Source organism: Capra hircus, chromosome 7, assembly GCF_001704415.2.
Source record: "Capra hircus breed San Clemente chromosome 7, ASM170441v1, whole genome shotgun sequence".
NCBI lineage: Eukaryota > Metazoa > Chordata > Mammalia > Artiodactyla > Bovidae > Capra > Capra hircus.
Genome location: NC_030814.1, coordinates 77943583 through 77968210, shown reverse-complemented (window position 1 = coordinate 77968210; position 24628 = coordinate 77943583).

The window sequence follows — 24628 nt, the reverse complement described above, 5'->3', positions numbered from 1 at the left end:
AATCCCCGTTCTGCCAGTTTCTAGTGGTGGGAGTCTTAGGTTACTCATTTTACTCCTCTCGGTCTTACGTTAACTATGGTGGTTTAGTCACTAAGTTGTGTCTGACTCTTATGACCCCATGTCCATGGGATTCTCCAGGCAAGAATACTGGAGAGGGTTGCCATTTTTCCTTATCCAAAGGATCTTGGCAATTCCCTGAATCAAACCCAGGAATCAAACCCAGATCTCCTGCATTGCAGGCAGATTCTTTACCAACTGAGCTACGAGGGAAGCTCAAGACTGTGTAAGAGGCTATGACATTTAAGAACACAACAAGCTACCATGAATTATCAGCTCTATAAAGAATCCTTGCAAGAACTTATCATGTTTATTGAGGTTTTTAAAGGTTTCCTAGGTATACAAATTAGCCAAATCATCATGTAAGTATCATTTTTTGCGGGTGAGAAGCTGTACATTTTTTACATAATCTCATAGCCAATCAAACAACTGAAAACCAGAATTCTAAGTTTTTAGTTCACTACTAGGTCAATGCCTTCAACTCTCCAACTTGGATCAAAGTTCAGTTTCTTACACTCTGCTTTCAGGGAAGGCAGGGGGTAAAACACACCAAAAAACTCAATCCAGAATATAAGCGAAGTATAGCCTCCTGTCATTTTTATAATACAAGTGACAAAAAGAAATAAATTTGAGACAGTTCCAAATCCTAAATTATATGTTTTCTTCCAGATTTCAATATGTTCTGGATAAAGTTACCCACAGACAACCTTCAAAGGTCCCTACTATAACTGTATATTGACTAATAATGTTCCATGCTGTCTCCATTGTTCATACCATTGACATGTTACAGTAACTGGGCCATGGTAGGTTGAGGACCAGGTCTACTGAACTTGGGCCCTCTGCCAGCCAGCTGCTGAGGACGGGTGATCAGGCTGCAGTGCAGCCACTTCAGATTCCTCAGGTTCACCAACAGGATTATTCTGCTCCCATCATGTCCTGGTTTGCTGATCTAGCTGGAAAGGCAGATCTTTTAAACAGAGTTGATCAAAGGGCTGCAACAGCTCTCAGTGGAAAAGAGAACATCAGAAACATCATTTATAGCAAAAATACTGACTATTCTGAACTTCACCAGCAAAATACAGAGTTATCAGATGGATCTAAAGCTACTTACATTTCCTCAGCAGCTGATAACACTAGAAATCGAAAAGCCACCATCTTATCCGGGACTACAAATATAGAAGTAGGATCTAGGACTTTGGGGGAGACCTCCCATCCTGTTGAAAATGCATCTGCTCCTAGGCCTTCATCCCAGTTTGTTCAAAGAAAAATGTCAGAACCTGACAATGAGCTGTTATTTGATTTTCTTAATAGTTCCCAGAAGGAGCCTACTGGGAAAGTGGAAATCAGGCCAAAAGCCCTGTTTTGCAGAGTTCTCAGACATCCATCATCAGTTCTGTGAACATCAGTGTAACCATCATCAAAACCATTGAAAAAAAATCCTTCTAGAGCCAAAGCCACAGCAGCTAACTGGGCCTCTGTTTGTTTTAGAGCTAACCAAACTGGATGTGTCATCATAGCCTAAAATGTTCTGATGGCATTTGTCATCCTGTGGGAGGATGACAGGGGAGGCACTTGTTACCTCCCTGCTGGTGAAAGAGTAGGCTCTCTGGAATGTGTGGTATGTTCATACCTTATGTGGTATGTTCTCCCTTGTTTATACATTAACTGTAGCATGTCAATATTTATTGTACCTCTCCCATAATGGTTTTGAGCAATAAATACATCCTTTGACTTTATGTATGCAGGCTAATCATTTAGCTTAGTAGACTCATCTTTTAGAATTTTGGACACCATAAACTAGAGCTGTTATGCAGCTTTTGTTTTGTATTTTGGGAATACTCTCTGGAAACAGACTCTGAATTTTAAGAATTTATCATCTAAATTCATACAAACTAAAGATACCATTTTCATAGTTAGAGAGTAAAAGGAAAACTTAACATTTGGCTGACTGCCCAGTAACAGTTGAGCTTCCCTGGTGGCTCAGCAGTAAAGAATTCGCCTACCAATGCAGGAGACACATGTTCGACCCCTGGTCAAGAAGATTCACTGGAGAAGGAAATGGCAACCCACTCCAGTATCCTTGCCTGGGAAATCCCATGGACAGAGAAGCCTGGTAGGCTACACTCCATGGAGTTCCAAAGACTTAGACACTATGTAGCTTCTGAGTACAGATGTACCCATAACAGTAAGTATGCTCTTATTTAGAGTAATTCTCTTGCTATTATATAATACATAATATTTTGATACCTTATTTGATGATTTCATTGAGTTCTTTAGACACATAATCAATTGTACATAGTCAGGGATATCCCTCCTTTTCTTTTTTAAAGTTCCCCACAGAATTCATGGACTGACAACTTTCTAACAGGTAGGTACTCTGCATATCAGTGCTTCCCCTAAATAATTTATAGTGAGATTAAGATTCCAGTTTAAGAAAATTGCCTGAAGACCAGCATTCTTTCAAGGTCTGCTGCTTTTGTCATTAAATTTCAACAAACATGAATAAGATGGCATTATCTGTTAAAAAGACTTATTTTTCTAGCTGCTGCTGCTGCTAAGTCACTTCAGTTGTGTCCAACTCTGTGTGACCCCATAGACAGCAGCGCACCAGGCTCCGCCGCCCCTGGGATTGTCCAGGCAAGAACACTGGAATGGGTTGCCACTGCCTTCTCCAATTTTTCTAGCTAGATAGCCATTATTTTTTGTGGTTAGAAAATACATAATCTAGTTTATTTCAACAACTTTTAATATAGTGGTAGTAGGAAAGAAAATGAGGTATGACTTGAATATATAGCGTGGAAAAAACCAGAGGTTTGACAGAACACTGATGTTTGATAAATCAAAACATTCACAGAATTAATCTGTTGATTCAATGCACCTTATACATTTTATTCAGATGTTGTTCTGACTTTATTAATGAGAAGAAATTAGATGATATCTAAGAATGTGTACCAAATTATTAGCCATTTTGTATAGGTGGTAAAGAATCCATCTGCCAATACGGGAGACACAGGAGACACAGTTTTGATGCCTGGGTCAGGAAGATCCCCTGGAGGAGAGCATGGCAATCCACTTTAGTATTCTTGCCTGGAGAATCCCATGGACAGAGAAGCCTGGTGGGTTACAGTCCATAGGGTCATAAGGAGTCGGACACAACTGAGAAAGGCATAGAGGAAGTTACAGTACTGAACAAGATGATTGACTGAACAGAACCGTGCTGGAAGGTATTTCCTGCCTTCTATGCATGCGAAGGGGAACAACACAGCAATGAAAAAGTTCTGTTTGTTTATCCCTTAAGCACATTCATTTCCATACCAATTAGACATCCTAGGTGAGGACTTCTAATTTCAAGACTGCATTTTTTTATGCATTTAGAAGTTGGAACACACAACATCCCTTCATTAGACAGTCAATACCTTTGATATAATCAGTTGTGTTCACTTTAAAATTCCTAAAATATTTGGAAAAAAAATAAAGAGGAAAGGATTCATCATCTCATTCTTGCTGAAGGCAACAAATCAGTGAAGTTGGAGACCAACTTTTTAAAATCTGGGATTTGTAAAATCTTTCCAAGAAATTTAATATAGAACATGCAAGGGATTTAAACTGTCACTTCCTATATTTCTTAAATACACTGAGACAAGAGAATTTCAATAAATCTTACTTCTCCTTAGACAGTAGCCCCCATGATAGACCATATATTATTATTTATTACATATTTTATAACCTAAGTATACCTACTTATAAAGCTGATCTCTCACAGTTAAAATAGTGTTATAATATATCTGTGAAGAGATTGGGTCTAGCACTTAATTCTAAAATAAGTTTCTTCACCTTCACTCATGCCTGAAGTTCTAACAATGTCATTGACTTGTTTTGTGTAAGAGTTTTTGTTCAAGGATGACATTTAGGGTATGAAAAGCTATACCACACTCATGGCATAAATTTCTTTGGGCAGATTTGCAGCAAACATGTGCTATCTGTATTATTTTCTAATTCTACACAACAACGTATCTTGAAATCCTAAATTCAAAGAGCTGGTACTTCTTTTTCTCTGGAAAATAGGCCTTGATTATGCTTTCATAGTGCTTCAGTTTTGAAACACAGTTGGCTCTCTTACCCTTTTTCTATAGGAATTTTTTCTGCCAATTGGTGACAATTGTTTCCCATAAAGTTCATTGATACACTTTTCACTCCCTGCTTTTCATCACTTCCACTAGAAAATAAACAAATCCTCTAGACAGAAACATAAGTATAAATTTTAATACAGCATGCAACCTCAGATAACTCAAGCAGTGGCAAGGTTTGACACATTAAGATAAATCAGTCTGAGCAAATGAATTAATAGGACCTTTTCCTTAGAGATTTGAAAAGCAGGTGTACAGAGACCTTATTATGTCTATGAATACGCTGATGGAAGTTGCCACAGTTAAGATACTTTCCTTAACCAACCGCAAATCACTGGCTCACCAAGTAAACGTTTTTATCATCCTCATTTTAAAACATAACAATGAGAGCCATGGCACACAGAATTCTCAGTACTATCTTTCTATTTTCATATCATCCCATGGATTTCTGTTCCTGTAGTTAAGTGCTTATCTCAACATTGATTGTTTCAGTTTGTTAGGGTAATTATAATTTTATATGCTGCTGCTGCTGCTGCTAAGTCGCTTCAGTTGTGTCCAACTCTGTGCGACCCCATAGATGGCAGCCCACCAGGCTCCCAAGTCCCTGGGATTCTCCAGGCAAGAACACTGGAGTGGGTTGCCATTTCCTTCTCCAATGCATGAAAGTGAAAAATGAAAGTGAAGCCACTCTGTCGTGTCCGACTCTTCATGACCACATGGACTGCAGCCTACCAGGCTCCTCCGTCCATGGGATTTTCCAGGCAAGAGTACTGGAGTGGGGTGCCATCACCTTCTCTGAATTTTACATAAACATATGAAATATGATTATAAAAAGAAAAACAGATCCTTTGAATGAAAGCAAAATTAAATGCTTTAAAAGGACTGTACAAAAGTAAGTCACTTAAAATAGTAAAATGAAAACTATCTGTTGAATTACGTATGTTAATGTACACAAATTTCTAACATGACTTTTGCAAAAATATAAAACGAACAGAAACCACTTGTTACTTAACTCAGTAATGAGGCAGTAGTATGTTGATAAGACTGTTTCCAAGAATACTACAAAAAATTTTGTGAGTATTAAGAAGATAAAGTTGGTATAAGATTACTAGGTAAGCTATAAAACAGAGTCAGCTTCTTAAGGCACATTAAGATCATAATCTTTTGCCAGAAATTTCCAAGTTAATATGCAATATTACAATATCTAGGGCTTCCCTGGTGGCTCAGATGGTAAAGCGCCTGTCTGCAATGCAGGAGACCTGGGTTTGATCTCTGGGTTGGGACTATCCCCTGGAGAAGGAAATGGCAGTCCACTCCAGTAGTCTTGCCTGGAAAATCCCATGGACAGAGGAGCCTGGTATTCTGCAGTCCACGGGGTCACAAAGAGTCAGACACAACTTAGTGACTCCACTTTCACTTTCAGGTTTTAATTAAATAATAAACAGCAAAAAACCAAAGCACATGTTCCTAAGAATTAATTAATACTGGGACAGGGCCTATAATTGGAGTCGTAGTATGACACTGAAAGAACATGCCACCTCCGCGTATTTTCAAGTCTGTAATAGTTTTATTAACACGTGTAGGAGATGGAACTCTAAATCTGGGGAAAGGATCACACAGAAAAACTCTACAGTTACATTGCTCCGCACAAATCTTTAGAAACGTGCTCCTTTTCAAAGAAATCCAAACTCAGATTTTCAAACTGGTTTATACAAGAAACACTGAAAACTTCTTTAAGGACACATTAATAAGAAGTCTGTACTAGAAGGCTGGCAGACAAATATGATTCACTTGCTGTGTGTCAAAGTAATTTTCTTAAAAGTACGTATGTGTTAATTTTATGATTCCTTCATTGGTAATGGATAACCAAGTTGCCCAGGCCATAAAGAGATAAGCAATTTATTAGAATCCCAAAGAGTGGGAAAACATCTAAAACATGCAATGAAATTCACACTCTTTCATTTTTCAATTATCTTGACCATTTAATAGTTACATGGCTTTGGTACAAAAGCAGGAGTTTTGGCCTTCCCATCAATTAGCTGTGGTATTTTAGTAAGTCATTTGATTTGAACAGGATTCTAAGGATTGAATCCTAGATTGAATATTCTGTAGTCTTATATTTCTAAATTCTGCAGTATTATTGAAGGTGGTAAAGCAGGTCTTTAAATAAGATTTAGCAAACTGTATTCAAAAGATTAGACTCTATAACCCCAAATTCAGCATTTGCATTTCATTTCCAACATTTTCTGGTTATTGACTTGGTGGCAATACTCAGCATTTCTGAGTCTCATTTTCCCTCACTTTAAAATTGAGGAAATAATGATATGCATTGAAGATATAGTTTGAAGATCCTAAAAATGCACGTTGAGTAAACACTAACTTTGGCAGTTACCATTTAAATACTTCAACAACATTATTAATAGGTAACAGAATTATCATTACTGAAGGGTTAAATTTAACCCTGAGAAGAAGCTTCATATTTTATGAGTCTTTTTCAGCTTGCGTTTCTGAAGTATACTGAGTGTTGCGTAGGTTCTTAAAGATCTAGGGCAACTACTTCATGAGGCCACTAGATTCTGCTCATTCTTGATAACTCTGTGATGATAATCTAGGAATTTTCCTTTCTTCATATCATCATTCTACTACATCCACTCTAATGGATCTTTTTCTACGGCATTGTTGAAAGCCTCATGCAGAAGAGAGCAATAAAAAACAGAAAGAATCTTTAGATCGATTTTATGTAGATCAGATTAATGAATTCTAGCACTTACAGAGGGTGAAACGGATATGACACAAAGACCTATTAGACAGGGACAATGGGGTTATAAGGGAGATGGTAGTCAAGTGAATTATGAAATAAACTGTGTATTATTATCGGAGCATGCCTATACGTATTAAGGGCTCCTTGGAGAAAACATATTATCATGAAGTGTTTTTCTATTTTTTGAAGTTTTTTAGCATAATAGTCTTAAAGGAAAAAAAAATTGTTTCAAATCTTTTCATGGTATTTCAACTGATTGTAATTCTACTTAGAAAACACTTGTATTATACATAATATAAAGGCCCAACTTATATCCAAAGGTGAACCTGGATTATTTCTATCTTCTACTGACCATAGACCTTTTCTCTAAAATTTCTCTGGCAGATAGTCAGACTTTTTGAATGCGAAAAGTGACACTTCTCTGTTTAGTAAAATAAAAATTTTGGCTATATCCATTGATTCACATTTTGGCTTCTGAGATATATCTACTTTCTTTATTATATGAAAGTTTTCCAAATGGTGTATGCAACATAAAACCACAACAATATCCTAGTTGACTACTTTGATACACATAAGTCTTACTACATAAGGGCTGTTACATAAATTCATATTCACTATTGGAAAATAAAGCTAAAAGAAATCTTAGTGATCGATTACACCAGCTCTTCTTTTGACAGAGGAAGACACTGAATTCCAGATGTCTGAAACCAAAGGTCATGCACCTTTTACAGGCAGAAGTTAAGAAGACCAATCTCTTTCCTCTCTTTTCACTGCTCATTTTTACCCATCAATGCCATGTGAAAGGTTATTTAAAAGGGCTATGGTTGATATACAGTTGAAATAGACAGAAAATATACTCACATGACCATTAAAACAATTCAGATAACACTTCTATTTTCAGTTAACTGAAATTTTTAACGATTTATTTTCACATTTTTATATAAGATATATTACAATTTCGGAATTTTATTTTTAAAACATGAATGTGGGACTTTCAGTTCAGTTCAGTCCGGTCTCTTAGTGGTGTCCAATTCTTTGCAACCCCATGAATTGCAGCATGCCAGGCCTCCCTGTCCATCACCAACTCCGGTAGTTAAACCAAACTCATGTCTATCGAGTCGGTGATGCCATCCAGCCATCTCATCCTCTGTTGTGCCCTTCTCCTCCTGCTCCCAATCCCACCCAGCATCAGGGTCTTTTCCAATGAGTCAACTCTTCTCATGAGGTGGCCAAAGTACTGGAGTTTCCGCTTTAGCATCAGTTCTTCCAAAGAACACCCAGGCCTAATCTCCTTTAGAATGGACTGGTTGGATCTCCTTGCAGTCCAAGGGACTCTCAAGAGTCTCTCCAACACCAGAGTTCAAAAACATCAGTTCTTCGGCACTCACCTTTCTTCACAGTCCAACTCTCACATCCATACATGACCACTGGAAAAACCATAGCCTTGACTAGACAGACCTTAGTTGGCAAAGTAATGTCTCTGCTTTTCAATATGCTATCTAGGTTGGTCATAACTTTCCTTCCAAGGAGTAAGTGTCTTTTAATTTCGTTTCTGCAGTCACCATCTGCAGTGATTTTTGAGCCACAAAAAATAAAGTCTCACACTGTTTCCACTGTTTCCCCATCTATTTCCCATGAAGTGATGGGACCAGATGCCATGATCTTTGTTTTATGAATGCTGAGCTTCAAGCCAACTTTTTCACTCTCCTCTTTCACTTTCATCAAGAGGCTTTTTAGTTTCTCTTCTTTTCTGCCATAAGGGTGGTGTCATCTTCAAAGCTGAAGTTATTGATATTTCTCCTGGCAATCTTGATTCCAGCTTGTACTTCTTCCAGCCCAGCGTATCTCATGATGTACTCTGCATATAAGTTAAATAAGCAGGGTGACAATATACGGCCTTGACGTACTCCTTTTCCTATTTGGAAGCACTCTGTTGTTCCATGTCCAGTTCCATCTGTTGCTTCCTGACCTGCATATAGGTTTCTCAAGAGGCAGGTCAGGTGGTCTGGTATTCCCAACTCTTTCAGAATTTTCCACAGTTTACTGTGATCCACATAGTCAAAGGCTTTGGCATAGTCAATAATACAGAAATAGATATTTTTCTGGAACTCTCTTGCTTTTTCAATGATACAGTGGATGCTGGAAATTTGATCTCTGGTTCCTCTGCCTTTTCTAAAACCAGCTTGAACATCTGGGAGTTTACGGTTCACATATTGCTGAAGCCTGCCTTGGAGATTTTTGAGCATTACTTTACTAGCATGTGAGATGAGTGCAATTGTGTGGTAGTTTGAGCATTCTTTGGCATTGCCTTTCTTTGGGATTAGAATGAGAACTGACCTTTTCCAGTCCTGTGGCTACTGCTGAGTTTTCCAGATTTGCTGGCATCTTGAGTGCAGTACTTTCACACCATCATCTTCCAGGATTTGAAATAGCTCAACTGGAATTCCATCACCTCCACTAGCTTTGTTCATAGTGATGCTTTCTAAGGCCCACTTGACTTCACATTCCAGGATGTCTGGCTCTAGGTGAGTGTGAGTGATCACACCATCATGATTATCTGGGTCATGAATATCTTTTTTGTACAGTTCTTCTTTATATTCTTGCCACCTCTTCTTAATATCTCCTGCTTCTGTTAGGTCCATACCATTTCTGTCCTTTATCGAGCCCATCTTTGCATGAAATGTTCCCTTGGTATCTCTAATTTTCTTGAAGAGATCTCTAGTCTTTCCCATTCTGTTGTTTTCCTCTATTTCTTTGCATTGATCGCTGAAGAAGGCTTTTTTATCTCTCCTTTCTATTCTTTGGAACTCTGCATTCAGATGCTTATATCTTTCCTTTTCTCTTTTGCTTTTCACTTCTCTTCTTTTCACAGCTATTTGTAAGGCCTCCCCAGACAGCCATTTTGCTTTTTTGCATTTCTTTTCCGCGGGGATGGTCTTGATCTGTGTCTCCTGTACAATGTCACAAATCTCCATCCATAGTTCATCAGGCACTCTATCTATCAGATCTAGACCCTTAAATCTATTTCTCACTTGAATTGAACCTGTTAATCTTTATTCATTTTAACTATCTGAAATTTATCTGAACTCTGATTCTGTCTTCCTTCATAACCTAATTCTGAAATTACAACCTGTAATTCTAAAATAACATCAGTATATTTGCTTGAATCACGCCCTTAAATAAAGATTGAATCTTGGAGAACAACACTAAGCCTTTCACAAGATGTTTCAATGAATAACTGAATCAGATAAATTGTATATTCAAATAGAATCCACAAAAATGCTTTGACAAGAAAATGTATTAAAATCAAGCAAACTTCATTAATAAAGCTTGCATTAGATTTGGAAACATTTGGAAACACTGGAAACATTTCATAGTAAAATGTGTCAAAACACAAACTGGGCATTATATTAGTAAAAAAATGATAATGGTTTTAAAGAATCAAAGAATGATATTTAGCATGAACTACAGCTTTATTTACCCTGGAAAAGGGCATGGCAACCCACCCCAATAGTCGTACCTGGAGAATCTCATGGACAGAAGAGCCCATGGGTGGGCTACAGTCCATAGGGTCACACAGTGGGATATGACTGAAGTGACGTAACACACACACATGGCTTTATACAGAAAATTACAACATTTATATTAAGAATAAATTATAGAAGAGAGAATTAGAAACATTCATGTATGTTTGTCACTGGGATAGATTCTCATTTGCAGACTCCCATAACATCTCAAGCCCTGAATCTCCTATTTAGCTATCAATGGCAATTAGCCTGTGTCAAGAAAAAGATATGGGACTAGAACCAACATTCAAATCAACCCTTTTTTAGAAATTCTGATAAATTAAATTAAATTTCATTGTAGAAAATATAAGCCTGTTTTGTCAATTCTAAGACAGAAAATATAAGTTTGACTTTCTATCAATTTACATAATTACACGTATGTGAGAACTCCTTGTCTTTCCTTTTTCCCTTTCTCCCAGTCTTCAACTTAATTTTGCTTGTCTTATTATATCTAATAAAAATGTTGCAGTAGACTATTTTAGTGCATTAGACAACATTTTACTGGAGAAGTTCATTTTAAGCAATAGATATTATATTTGACTTTTGTTCGACACAACGATTTTATTACTACTAGTTTTGAGGAGGAGAAATGTGCCTGCTTAAAATCTGTCACCCCTAAATACACAGGGCCCTGAAATAACACAGTGTATTAAAAGTTTCTTCAAAAGTAAGGTACTGCTGTAAATCTTATATTGAATGTCACATTCTTGCGTTTAAAAGCAAATGGTGGTGCCCTCGATGGTATAATGAATATTAAGTAATGCTGGGAAATAAACTGCTGCCTATGAAAACGTAGCAACTCTCTACATCCCAGGGGACAAGTGACAATTTATGCCTGGCAAGCACTGCATTAATTTTACTGCCTATGTATCTCCTGGGAGGTAACTGGCAAACTACCATATTTTTAAAAAGCACATGTAAGTTTCCTCTGATCCCCATCTTTTCTTGTTTACAGACATACTTTCCAGTCTGTCAAATTTAAGAGCAAAGCAACAAGAATCTGAAATATCCAAGGCCAGATTTTATTTTTCCTTTTGGATAAGAACTCAATACCATCTTCCTATTTTCTCTTCAAATGTTTTTTAAAAGGCTGACTTTTCAGGGAATAGACTATACCTTGTTAGGACCTGTTGTAAACAATGATTAGATATATGAGATAGATTCCATATTCCTACCATTTTTTTTTTTTAATCTTGGCTATTGCAGTATCTCTAACTGATGTGCCAACCCATTCCATAACGTTGGCAGAATACTTTATCAAATATGCAACCTGTATTATGCCATGGTCTTGTTAAATTCCTCCATTGTTTTCTTATATATAATTTCAGCTCTATGCCTCTCGTACCCCAATAACACTTGTCTTTTTTTTCCATTTTGCAGCTAAAATTTTAATCTATGGTAATAGGGTACCATGTATAGTCACTCTCTCTCGTGCGTATGCATGCTTTCCTCACACACACACTGAAGGTGCGTTTAGTAAGTCAGAAAGAAAAACACCAATACAGTATACTAACACATATATATGGAATTTAGAAAGATGGTAATGATAACCCTGTATGCAAGACAGCAAAAGAGACACAGATGTATAGAACGGACTTTTGGACTCTGAGGGAGAGGGAGAGGGTGGGATGAATAAAAAAATAATAAAAGGATTCTCTATTTGGGTAGCTTACCTCAATGATTAACAATTTGCATTTAGTCTTGGATTTTGAAAAGCTCTACTCTTCTATATCAAGATTAGTTATAAAAATAGATGGAGTAAACAGAAAGATATAAACTACTCATACTGTCACATCAGTAGGACATGATGTAAAAGACACTAGAAGGGGGCTTCCCTGGTGAGAGTGGATAAGAATCCACCTGCCAATGCAGGAGACACCGTTTCCATCCCTGGTCCAGGAAGATACCACGTGTCATGGAGTAACTGGGTCGGTGCACTGAACTACTGAGCTTGAGCTCTGGAGACTACAAGCCACAGCTACAGAGTTTGCATGCTGGAGCTACTGAAGCCTGCATGCCCTGGAGCCCATGCTATGCAGCAGTGAGAGGCCTGCACAGCACAACGAAGAGTGGCCCCATTTGCCACTATTGGAGCAAGGCTGTGCTACAGCTAAGACCAAGTGCTGCAAAAATAAGTATCTATAAATATCTTTTTAAAAAAGATTGAGTATATACTTATGAGTATAACTGATTCACCTTTTTAAAAAGATACTAGAAGTCATGACATTAATTAAAAATTCTAATCATGGTTAAACGCATTATTGTTCCTCAAGGATGTCTTTGCAATTACCTTTCAGAATGAAAAAGTGGAAAAATAAAGGGGTTTGCCTCCATATGAAATGTCTATAGATACTATTTATCAGTATGCTACTTGACTTTTGAAACTAAGCTTTCTAATCTGCCAAATGAATTATGCTAATGCTCTTTCAAGTTGTTGTGAAAACTAATACTGTTTAATAAAAGTAATTGTTATTTCTTGACAAATAACAGGCTTCCCAGTGGTGCTAGTGGTAAAGAACCCATCTGCCAATATAGTAGATGCAACAGACGTGGGTTTGATCCCAGAAAAATCCTCTAGAAGAGGAAATAGCAATCCACTCCAGTATTCTTTCCTGGAGAATCCCATGGACAGAGGAGCCTGTGGGCTACATTCCATAGGATACCAAAGAGTCAGACATGACTGAAGTAACTTAGCACACACTACAACTGACAAAAAAATGATATTCAATAAATACAACTGATACAATTGATTAACCATAACTTAAATTATTGAAAGCAGAATTAAGATTAAGGTTGCATATAAAATCCTGAAAGATGATGCTGTGAAAGTGCTGCACTCAATATGTCATCAAATTTGGGAAACTCAGCAGTGGCCACAGGACTGGAAAAGGTCAGTTTTCATTCCAATCCCAAAGAAAGACAATGCCAAAGAATGCTCAAACTACTGCACAATTATACTCATCTCACATGCTAGTAAAGCAATGCTTAAAATTCTCCAAGCCAGGCTTCAGCATACATGAACCGTGAACTTCCTGATGTTTAAGCTGGTTTTAGAAAAGGCAGAGGAACCAGAGATCAAATTGCCAGCATCTGCTGGATCATCGAAAAAGCAACAGAGTTCCAGGAAAACATCTATTTCTGCATTATTGACTATGCCAAAGCCTTTGACTGTGTGGATCACAATAAACTGTGGAAAATTCTGAAAGAGATGGGCATTCCAGACCACCTGATCTGCCTCTTGAGAAATCTGTATGCAGGTCAGGAAGCAACAGTTAGAACTGGACATGGGGAACAACAGACTGTTTCTAAATAGGAAAAGGAGTACGTCAAGGCTGTATATTGTCACCCTGCTTATTTAACTTATATTCAGAGTACATCATGAGAAATACTGGACTGTTAGAGGCACAAGCGAGTCAAGATTGCCGGGAGAAATATCAATAACCTCAGATATGCAGATGACACCACCCTATGGCAGAAAGTGAAGAGGAACTCAAAAGCCTCTTGATGAAAGTAAAAAAGGAGAGTGAAAAAGTTGGCTTGAAGCTCAATATTCATAAAACCAAGAATATGGCATCTGGTCCCATCACTTCATGGGAAATAGATGGGCAAACAGTGGAAACAATGTCAGACTTTCTTATTTTGGGCTCCAAAATCACTGCAGATGGTGATTGCAGCCATGAAACTAAACACACTTACTCCTTGGAAGGAAAGTTATAACCAACCTAGATAGCATATTCAAAAGCAGACATTACTTTGTCAATAAAGGTCCATCTAATCAAGGTTATGGTTTTTCCAGTAATCATGTATGGCTGTGAGAGTTGGATTGTGAAGAAAGCTGAGCACTGAAGATTGATGTTTTTGAACTGTGGTGTTGGAGAAGACTCTTGAGAGACCCTTGGACTGCAACGAGATCCAACCAGTCCATTGTAAAGGAGATCAGTCCTGGGTGTTCTTTGGAAGAAGTGATGCTAAAGCTGAAACTCCAGTACTTTGGCCACCTCATGAGAAGAGCTGACTCATTGGAAAAGACTCTGATGCTGGGAGGGATTGTGGGCAGGAGGAGAAGGGGACAACAGAGGATGAAATGGCTGAATGGCATCACAGACTCGATGGACGTGAGTTTGAGGGACCCTTGGGAGTTGGTGATGGACAAGGAGTCCTGGTGTGCTGCAATTCATGGGGTAACAAAGAGTCAGACTAGGATTGAATATTTTAAAGACAAACAGAAAGTTCTCCTACATTGCAATTCAACAGTATACTTCTAAATAAATGATGAGCAAATAATAATTAAAAGTAGTAATTATATTTTTTTTACTGAATGGTACTAAAAACAGTTTTAATACATGTGGGAAACATCTAAAGCAAAGTTTACAGGAAAATGTATAGTACTAAATGTACATTTTAGAAAAGGAGAATATCAATGGTTTATAATAGAGTACAAGGAGTTAGAAAACATGGAAAAATAAAGAAAATAGCAAAAATCTGTAATATTAAAAAGATATACTAAGAAAATCCCCCAAATCAATGTTATTTCTTTAAAAAGCTAATAAAATTATTAATTCTCTAGTAAGAATGATAAAGACAAAAAGATAAAAGGTAGATAGAAACAATATTAGGAATGAAGGAAGATCATCACTACAGATTTTTTGAATACATATTGAACAGATAGGAACAGTACTTTATGAAAAACTTTATGCCAAAAAAATTTGAAATGTCAGTGAACTAGCTGAATACCTTAAAAAGCACAACGTAGAAATTACATAAAAATATGAAAGCTGTCTTTCCTTTGATTTATGTCTTTCCCAGCATCAGGGTCTTTTACAGTGAGTCAGTTCTTCACATCAGTCCAGAATATTCATTAGAAGGACTGATACTAAAGCTCCAATACTTTGGCCACCTGAGGCAAAGAGCTGACTCATTGGAAAAGACCCTGATGTGGCGAAGATTTAAGGCAGAAGGAGAAGGGGACAAGAGAGGATGAGATGGTTGGATGGCATCACTAACTCGATGGACATGAGTTTGAGCATGCTCATGGAGTTGGTGATGGACAGGAAGCCTGGCATGCTTCAGCCCACGGGGTCATAAAGAGTTGGACAGAACTGAGAGACTGAACTGAACTAAAGGTCACATAATCTAGAATCTCCATTCTTTGCAATGACAGGAACATAATAAATATTTGTAATAATAATACTATCTTGACATGGAATGAAGAAAAGAAGTGACTAGTAATTGAGAGGCAAAATTATGAATATAAACAGACCCAGATAGAGTGCAAACTTTAAAGTTAGCAGTTAAAGATTTCAAAGTAACCATGTTTAACACACCCGTGGTGTATTCATGTTGATGTATGGCAAAACCAATACAATATTGTAAAGTAATTAGCCTCAATTAAAATAAATATTTATATTAAAAAAATAAACAGCTATTTAAATGGTTTAAAAAAATAAATTAGATTTTTTTTAAAAAAAAGCATGCAAATACAGAAATGAAATCATGTCTTTGAAAGCATATATTTCAAACCTTTTGCCAATTTGAAAACAGAAATGAAATGTACACATTCCTTGAAAAAAATAATTTATTATAAGAGTAAAGTCCAGATAGCATTTTATCTACTAATGATACTGAATTTATAATTTAAAACTTCTCAGAAAGAAAGCTCCAGACACAAATAGTCCAGTTCATTCTAAACTAGTGAGTTCTTTCAAACATTCATGGATGACTGTTACCATCAACATAAATTTTTGAAAATCCAGAAGAGTATTTATATTGTGAAACTTATTATATGAAGTTCAGGAACAAACTATTCAATGATAATAGAATTGAGCTCTATGTATATACACAGATTAAGAAGTACACACATTTTTCTTTAACATGCCCAGTAGAACATATATAAAATATGGGCAGTAACCGTAGAGCAAGGGACTTGAGTCAGGCTAGCCCTAATTTGATTGGTCTAGCCCAACTATCAGGACATTTAGGAACCAGCTGTCACTAGAGACCATAGATTTTCAGTGGCATAATTCCTAAAGATTGTGTGGATTTTTTTTTTTCTTTTCTGAATGTGTGGCTTTCTCTTGCATTGCTCAGCACTTCTTACATAAGGAATGTAAGACTAATGTTTGTATTGATGCAAAGCTGAATAGGTAAAGACAGGTGCTCTGAAATATTAATGGATAAGACAAGGAGGGTTATTAAAGTGACCTGACTGGGCTAGACCAGAGAGGAAAGAAAGGAAACTTAATTGGGATGAATCATCCAATGACAAGAGCACTCAATGAGGAGGAACTATATAGAAATGTTAGCAAGACTTGAGTACTTTCTGTAGTATGGATCACAACTACCTCTGCAGCTGAACTCCTATAGGGTGCCTTGGCCTTATTCCTGCTAAATGACAAATGGCAGGCCATTCCTTCCCTCTCTGCCTCTATTCATGTTGTTCTCTATTTCAGGTAGCAATCCCCTCCAAAATACTCCCTCTTCTACAACTATGGACATTTCCTTCTCTCAAATCTATGTGATGATTAAGTCCTTCCATGTCTAGGACAGTGTGGGTGGCATACAGGATAGGCCTGCAATGAATGGATGGTTAGATGAATATAAGTATGAATACAAGTGCAAGAGTACTCTTTGTTTTCTTCTTTCCCCTCTTTTTATTTTCTGTGTGGGTGGTCCTTACTTTAAGTAATATACTTAATAATTAAGCAGAAATTCTCATTTTCATTAGGGAATATTAATGAAATAAAAATGTGTGGTTAAAAAATGAGAGAAAAATGAATTTCCAAAGCAATGCTATTGCACTTTGAAAACATCTTTATGTTTTAATTAGATCTCACATAAAAGCTGAACTGCTACACTGTTGGATATTATAGTTAACACTCTCACTAAAAGTTATTAAGCTCATAATTACATGGGTTTATGTTCTAGATATCAGTAAAAAAACCCACAAATTGTATAATCTGAAATAAACCAATTACACGTGTACATTCATGCGTGTGCATGCCCCTTTCACGTTGTGTCACCTTTCTGGAATGCCCTTTCCCACCTAACATGGCAACTGAAACCCTACTCAAAATTTAAAGGTGAGTCTCAAAATCTAAAATTCATAGATTTCCCTGACCTTCCCTTGATTTTCATATTTAAACTCTAAACAGTTTTTGTCACTTTAAGTTTTACAGATGTGTTTAAATGTTCAGCAACAATAGAGTCTGGCATAGAATTTAGGAGAAAAGAATCTGGAAAATAATTTAATTTTAGGACTTCCAAGTATACATATAAATTAATTTATATAATAATAGTATCACTAACAACAAGCACTTTGCAACATCTTCATTCACCAAGTCATGTCCAACTCTGTGTAATGCCATAAGCTGCAGCATGCCAGAATTCCCTATCCTTACCTATCTCCTGGAGTTTGCTCAAATTTCCCAGGTGAGGCTAGTGGTAAAGAACCGGCCTGCCAATGCAAGAAATGCAGGAGACTCGGGTTTGATCCCTCGGTTGAGAAGATTACCTGGAGTAGGAAACGGCAACCCACTCCAGCATTCTTGCCTGGAGAATCCCATGAACAGAGAAGCCTGGAGGGCTTATGTTCCATGGAGTTGCAAAGAGTCGGACATGGCTAAAGTGACTTAGAACGCACATGCCCACTCAATCAGTCATGCCACCTAACTATCTTATCCTCTGTCAGCCATTTCTCCTCTTGGCTTCAGTATTTCCCAGCAATAGGGTCCTTTCCAATGAGTCAGCTCTTTGCATCAGGTGGCCAAAGTATTGGAGCTTCAGCTTCAGTATCAGTCCTGCCAATGAATGTTCAGGACTGATTTCCTTTAGGATTGACTGGATGGATCTCCTTGCCATCCAAGGGATTCTCAAGAGTCTTCTCCAACACCACAATTTGAAAGCATCAATTCTTTCATGTTCAGCTTTCTTTATGGTCCAACTCTCACATCTGTACGTGACTACTGGAAAAACTATAGCTTTGGCTAGATGAACATTTACTGGAAAAGTGATGTCTCTGCTTTTTAATATGCTGTGTAGGTTTGTCATAGTTTTCCTTCCAAGGTGCAAGCATCTTTTAATTTCATGACAACATACTAGGTAAAATATTTGTAGCTCTCATTAAAAAAAAAAAAACATAAATTGAAGGGTTCTTATATCTCCATTCAATAAATGATGAAACTGATTTAGAGAGAGAATGAATACTATAGAACTTGTGGAAAATTATTCATTAGCTGGCAAGTAGTAGCTCTAGGGTCTGAACCTGCTCTAAATAGCACCAAAGCCTGTATACTTTTCACCACTTTGTATTGCTCCTCTACAATCCAAATGTGGCTTCTTCAAATACTATACACATAGATTGGTTCAAGATGGCAGAGCAGAAGGCATGTGCTTACCTCCTCCAATCAAAATCACAACTAGCTGTTGAACAACCACCATAGATAGGATGCTGGAACCCACCAAATATTTCCACATATATTCTTGCAGAATTGAAATTTTGCAATCATGAGGTTTTTTATAAAAGAGAAACAAGAGATCCAGAGTTAGAAAGATTTGAAAATGCTACACATGGGATGAAGTGGCTAAGAGCTAAGGGATGCAGGTGCCCTCCAGAGGCTGACAAGACAAAAGAACAAATTCTCTCTAGAGCAAGGATCTCCAACCCCCATGCCATGGACCAGTACCTGTCCCTGGCCTGTTTGGAATCAGGCTGCACAGAAAGGGGTGAACGGTGGGTGAAACTGAAACTATCCTTCCACCCCTACCCAAGAAATACTGTCTCACAAAATGGGTCTCTGGTGCCCAAAAGGTTGGGGACCATTTTCCTACAGCATTCACAAAGAACTCATAAGATATCTTGATACCAGTCCAGTAAACCCTGTCATTTCTGACCTCCAGAATTTTAACACAATAAATTTGTGTTGCTTTAAGCTACAGATCTTGTAGCATTTATTAGGGGTAAACAATTCCTAGAGTGACTACTGTGTTTTCATTAAGTATATGAGGCTAATTCTCCTTTTCCTCCACAACACATGTGCAAAATTTTGTTGTTCTGTTCCCAACACTAGTCTCAGACTCTAGTGTGAGTTAGAAAATTTTTAATCCTTAAAAGTTGTACTGATCATATGAGGTGTAGCACTATAATTTAAAAAAACAATTATTATGAAATGAAAAATGGTTCCAGTAGTTTATGTAATTTTCAGAGAATTTACACCTGAAAACAACATATGTAAATTAATTAGCTCCAAAAATATTTTAAAATAATATATAAATATTTTATAAAAAAATTTAGGGAGGTGAAGCACAGTAAAGAATGTAATTGGAAGAAATAAATTTTTATTTTATTTTCATATAAGTGGGTTATCCTGATAAGATAGCTAACTGATATGAAGTCAAAATTAAATCCTGACACTTTGAAAAAAATAAAATAAAATAAAATATTTCCAAGGCTTCTTAAGGATTTTGTCCCCAAATTAAGCTTTTATTTATAAAATGTTACACAAAAAAACCAATATCTGAGAAGCTGTTGAATAATTAATTATGACAAAATATGCCAATATGTTTTCTTTGGCATATTTATTGTCTGTTTTATTCCAAGATCATTTAAACTTAATTTGATGTTATTTGTTTTTGTTGTTGTTGTTTTTTGTACTATGTAGCACAGACAATTTTATTTAATATCTTGTAATAACCTATCAGTTCAGTTCAGTTGCTCAGTCATGTCTGACTCTCTGCGACCCCATGAATTGCAGCACTCCAGGCTTCCCTGTCCATCACCAACTCCCGGAGTTCACTCAGACTCACGTCCATTGAGTCTGTGATGCCATCCAGCCATCTCACCCTCTGTCGTCCCCTTCTCCCCCTGCCCCCAATCCCTCCCAGGATCAGAGTCTTTTCCAATGAGTCAACTCTTCACATGAGGTGGCCAAAGTACTGGAGTTTTAGCTTTAGCATCATTCCCTCCAAAGAAATCCCAGGACTGATCTCCTTCAGAATGGACTGGTTGGATCTCCCTGCAGTCCAAGGGACTCTCAAGAGTCTTCTTCAACACCACAGTTCAAAAGCATCAATTCTTCAGCACTCAGCCTTCTTCACAGTCCAACTCTCACATCCATACATGACCACAGGAAAAACCATGGCCTTGACTAGACAGACCTTAGTTTGCAAAGTAATGTCTCTGCTTTTGAATATGCTATCTAGGTTGGTCATAACTTTTCTTCCAAGGAATAAGTGTCTTTTAATTTCATGGCTGCAGTCACCATCTGCAGTGATTTTGGAGCCCCAAAAAATAAAGTCTGACACTCTTTCCACTGTTTCCCCATCTATTTTCCATGAAGTGATGGGACTGGTTGCCATGATCTTTGTTTTCTGAATGTTGAGCTTTAAGCCAACTTTTTCACTCTCCTCTTTCACTTTCATCAAGAGGCTTTTTAGTTCCTCTTCACTTTCTGCCATAAGGGTGGTGTCATCTGCATATCTGAGGTGATTGATATTTCTTCCGGCAATCTTGATTCCAGCTTGTGTTTCTTCCAGTCCAACGTTTCTCATGATGTACTCTGCATAGAAGTTAAATAAGCAGGGTGACAATATACAGCTTTGACGTACTCCTTTTCCTATTTGGAATCAGTCTGTTGTTCCATGTCCAGTTCTAACTGCTGCTTCCTGGCCTGCATACAGATTTCTCAAGAGGCAGGTCAGGTGGTCTGGTATTCCATCTCTCTCAGAATTTTCCACAGTTTATTGTGATCCACACAGTCAAAGGCTTTGGCATAGTCAATAAAGCAGAAATAGATGTTTTTCTGGAACTCTCTTGGTTTTTCCATGATCCAGCGGACATTGGCAATTTGATCTGTGGTTCCTCTGCCTTTTCTACAACCAGCTTAAACATTAGGAAGTTCATGGTTCACATACTGCTGAAGCCTGGCTTGGAGAATTTTGAGCGTTACTTTAGTAGCGTGTGAGATGAGTGCAATTGTGTGGTAGTTTGAGCATTCTTTGGCATTGCCTTTCTTTGGGATTGGAATGAAAACTGACCTTTTCCAGTCCTGTGGCCACTGCTGAGTTATAGTGAAATATAATCTTCAAAAAATCATTATGTTGTACAACTGAAATTAACACAGAATTTTAAATCATAGTTTCTTCAAATGAAAATAAAAGAATTTACTACATATTTTTATGGCTTAATAGCTTACCTTTTTAGTCCTGAACATTATTTCATTCCCAGAATATACTAGAGTATATTTTTCATTTGTCTACTAAAGGGCACTTTCATTTTATTCATCAATTTGATGTTATTTGAATTAAATAATCATAACATTAGAAGTCACATACTTGCTTTCACATCTTACACTTAATAAGTTTCCAGTGTTATATTTTGCTTTAAAAGTCAATATATTTTCAAACTCATCCTTTATAAAAATATTCAACATTTTAATGGCAACATAACAAATTTAAGATTTGTTGCAATGGCAACAAAAACAAAAATAAATGAGATTACATCAAACTTAGAAACTTTTGCACAGCAAAGGAAATCATCAACAAAATAAAAATTTACTGAATGAGAGGAAATATTTGTAAATCATATATCTGGAAAGAGTTAATATTAAAATATATAAAGAACTCATAGTCATCATTAGAAAGCCTACAGGTAACAAATGCTGAAGAGGGTATGCAGAAAAAGGAACCCTCCTACACTGTCAGTGGGAATATAAATTAGTATGGATACTATGGAGAATAGTACAGAAGTTCCTCAAAAAAAAAAAAACAAAAACAAAAACAAAAACAGAGTTACCGAATTATCCAACAATCCTACTCTTGATCATATATCCAGAGAAAACTCTAATTGAAAATGATACATGTACACCAGTGTTTATAGCACCACTATTCAAAACACTCAAGACAACTCAGTTCAGTTCAGTTGCTCAGTCGCATCCGACTCTTTGTAGCCCCATGGACTGCGTATGCCAGGCCTCCCTGTCCATCACCAACTCCCGGAGTTTACTCAAAATCACGTCCATCGAATCAGTGATGCCATCTAACTATCTCATCCTCTGTCATCCCCTTCTGCTCCTGCCTTCAATCATTCCCAGCGTCAGGGTCTTTTCCAGTGAATCAGTTCTTTGCATCAGGTGGCCAAAGTATTTGAGTTTCAGCTTCAGCATCAATCCTTCCAATGAATATTCAGGACTGATGTCCTTTAGGATGGACTGGTTGGATCTCCTTGCAGTCCAAGGGACTCTCAGGACTCTTCTCCAACACCGCAGCTCAAAAGCATCAATTCTTCAGTCCTTAGCTTTCTTTATAGTCCAACTTTCATATCCATACATGACCACTGGAAAAACCATAGTTTTGACTAGATGGACCTTTGTTGACAAAGTAATGTCTCTGCTTTTTAATATGTTGTCTAGATTGGTCATAACTTTTCTTTCAAGGAGCAAGCATTTTTTAATTTCACGGCCGCAGTCACCATCTGCAGTGATTTTGGAGCCCGAAAAAATCGGGCTGTTTCGACTGTCTCCCCATCTATTTGCCATGAAGTGTTGAGATCAGATGTCATGATCTTAGCTTTCTGAATGCTGAGTTTTAAGCCAATGTTTTCACTCTCTTTTCTTTTATCAAGAGGCTCTTTAGTTCCTTTGCTTTCTGCCATAAGGGTGGTGTCATCTGCATATCTGAAGTTATTGATATTTCTCCTGGCAATCTTGATTCCAATTTGTGCTTCATCCAGTCCACCATTTCTCATGATGTACTCTTCATTTAAGTTAAATAAGCAGGGTGATAACATACAGCCTTAATGTAGTCCTTTCCCAATTTGGAACCAGCCATTTACTCCATGTCCAGTTCTAACTGTTGCTTCTTTACCTGCATATACATTTCTCAGGAGGTACGTAATGTGGTCTGGTATTCCCATCTCTTGAAGAATTTTCCACAGCTGTTTCTGATCCACACAGTCAATGGCTTTGGCATAGTCAATAAAGCAGAAGTAAATGTTTTTCTGGAACTCTCTTGCTTTTAATGATCCAGCAGATGTTGGCAATTTGGTCTCTGGTTCGTCTGCCTTTTCTAAAACCAGCTTGAACAACTAGAAGTACACGGTTCATGTACTACTGAAGCCTGGCTTGGAGAATTTTGAGCATTACTTTAATAGCATGTGAGATGAGTGCAATTGTGCAGTAGTTGGAGCATTCTTTGGCATTGCCTTTCTTTGGAATTGGAATGAAAACGGACCTTTTCCAGTCCTGTGGCCACTGATGAGTTTTCCAACTTTGTTGGCATATTGAATGCAGCACTTATACTGCATCATCTTTTAGGATTGGAAACAGGTCAACTGGAATTCCAATCACCTCCACTAACTTTGTTCATAGTGATGCTTCTAAGGCCCATTTGACTTCCCATTCCAGGATGTCTGGCTGTAGCTGAGTGATCATACCATCATGATTATCTGGGTCATGATTATCTGGCCAAGACAAGGAAGCAGCCCAAATGTCCTTTGATGGCTAAATGGATAAAGACGTGGTATATATAAATACAATGGAATACTGTCCATCCATAAAAAAGAAATTATGCCATTTGTAGCATCATGGACATAGAGATTATCATTTTAAGTAAAGTAACTCAGACAGAGAAAGACAAATATCATATGATATCACTCATACATGCAATTTAAAAAATAATATGAATGAATTTATAAAATAGAGACTCAGAAATAGAAAACAAACTTATGTTTACCAAGGGGGAGGGGATAAGGGATGAATAAATTTGGAGTTTGGGATTAGTAGATTGAAACTGCTGCTGCTGCTGCTGCTAAGTCACTTCAGTCGTGTCCGATTCTGTGTGACCCCATAGACGGCAGCCCACCAGGCTCCACTGCCCCTGGGATTCTCCAGGCAAGAACACTGGAGTGGGTTGCCACTGCCTTCTCCAAGATTCAAACGACTATATATATAAAATAGATAATTTCGAGAGCCTTCATAGCACAGAAAAGTATATTCAATATCCTATAATAAATCATAATGGAAAATAATATGAAAATATGTGTGCGTATATATAGATAGATAGATAGATTTAACAGTCCAGAGTAACCACATGTTAGGATTCACTATTATAAGGGACAAAAAGTG